This window comes from Rhea pennata, chromosome 2, assembly GCF_028389875.1.
Source record: "Rhea pennata isolate bPtePen1 chromosome 2, bPtePen1.pri, whole genome shotgun sequence".
Classification (NCBI taxonomy): domain Eukaryota; kingdom Metazoa; phylum Chordata; class Aves; order Rheiformes; family Rheidae; genus Rhea; species Rhea pennata.
Genome location: NC_084664.1, coordinates 79564004 through 79565984, shown reverse-complemented (window position 1 = coordinate 79565984; position 1981 = coordinate 79564004). Strand labels below are relative to the sequence as shown.

The window sequence follows — 1981 nt, the reverse complement described above, 5'->3', positions numbered from 1 at the left end:
GACTTCTGAACCCATTTCAACTCCTACATTTCCTTGACAAGAGGACTCTGCTGGGCTAATGCCTTTCTGCTTCACAAAAAAGAGGTAACTAAAAAAAAAAAAAAAGTAAAATCAGTTTGCTTTTATTTTAGATAACCCATAAAGGTGTTGCTCTCAGTGGCACTTCATTTCCAATTCCAGGGTTGGATTCTCCCCACAGAATTCCAGAAAGCCACCTCTGAAGAACATGAGCAAGATGCAGATGGAAAGCACAACAGGATTTAGAATGTGAATGTGGCACCTGAGGCACATCAGAGACTGTTTTCATAAGGGACTAAATTATTGCTGTGGTCTAAGAATTTATTCCTTACTGCCATTACAGCATTTGGCAGTTAAAGCATCCAGTTATTAGCAATGAACAACTTACCTGGTTTTCATTCTAAAAGGCTGGTACCCCACCATGGGTTGGATTAAGTCCTGCATTTCACAGGACAGTTTCACAGATGATCCAGGATAATAATACTAATTTTAACTCTGTCCAAACTGCCACATCTCCTTTCATATCAGAATCTGTTAATTATGTATAAAAGGAGAGGTGCTCTTTTTTGTTGGAGGGAAGGAGAAGAGGAGAAGGGAGGAGTAATTCCTTATTCACTTGTCAGTCCAGTCAAAATTATGGCAAACTTATCATCCTGACCTTGTACCATAAAATTATAAAACCATTCAGTTTGGAAAAGACATTGAGAGGTCTCTAGTCCAACTTCCCATTGCAAATAGGATCAAACTGAGCTCAGACCAGGTTGCTCAGGGTTTTATCCAGTTGGCTCTTGGGAGCGCCAAGAGTGTGATTCTACAACCTCCTTAGGGTGATTTTTTTCCCCCTAAGATTATATATATTCAGTTGGAGCTTCTCCTGTTTCAGTTGATGACCATTGTCTCATTCTCTTACCACAACCTCAGTGAAGAGAGCCTGTCTCTATCTTCCCTATAACCTCCTTGTAGATAATCACAGAATCACAAAATGGTTGAGGTTGGAAGGGACCTCTGGAGATCATCTAGTCCAACCTCCCTGCTCAAGCAGGGTCCCCTAGAGCACATTAGACAGGATCACGTCCAGGCAGGTTTTGAATATCTCCAGAGAAGGAGACTCCACAACCTCTCCGGGCAACCTGTTCCAGTGCTCTGTCAAAACAGTCCCCAGCCCAGGCACCACTGGGAGTCGAACCCAGGATCTCCTGTTTACTAGACAGGTGCTTTAACCAGCTAAGCCATGGTGCCCTGCTAGAGGGCAGCTGCTGTGTCCTCTTGAAGCTCTCTCTTCTCCAGGCTGAACAAGCCCTTTTCCCCTCAAGTTCTCCTCAAAGGGCAAGTGCTGCAGCCCAGACTATCTTGAGAGCCTTCTGCTCAACTTGCTGTAGTGTCTTTCCTATATGAGTGGGTCCATATTAGCTATAGTAGCCTAGACTTGGCCTAAAAAGTGCTGAGTAGAGGGTGAAAATCACTTCCTTCAATCTACTGGCTACACTCCTATTAGTACAGCCCAGGATACAGTAAGTCTTCTTTCTTGCCAAAAGAATTACTTCACATTTAACCTATCATCAGCCAGGACCTCCAGGTCCTTTTCTGGAGAGCTACTATCAAACACTCATTCTCCACCTTGTATTTGATGCATGGGGTCATCTATTCCAGGTGCCTAACTTTTTGTTTGTCCATGCTGAATTTTATGAGGTTCCTTTCAGCCAGTTCTTCCAGCCTGCCAAGGTCCCCCTGAATGGTGGCTCTGCTTTCTAATATACCAACCACACTTTGTAATTTGGTATCATCCACAAAGTTGATGAGGGTGCATTCTGTCTTCACCTCCAAATCTTTGACAGATATATTCAACAGTGTAGGCCTCAGGACAGACCCCTGAGGAACTCCAGTTACACCTATCATCTGTTAAGTGTCATTGACTTCCCTGTTTAGCTAAGCTGATCTTCTGATGTCTAATGAATTTTCCTGA

At 43.5% G+C, this 1981-nt stretch overlaps 1 non-coding gene across 1 annotated transcript; it reads right to left on the bottom strand.

The window, feature by feature from the left end:
• Nucleotides 1-1183: 1183 nt before the first annotated feature.
• Nucleotides 1184-1257, bottom strand: TRNAT-AGU (transfer RNA threonine (anticodon AGU)). Its single transcript has one exon. It is a non-coding gene; the product is annotated as a tRNA-Thr (tRNA).
• Between the last annotated feature and the right edge of the window lie 724 nt (nucleotides 1258-1981).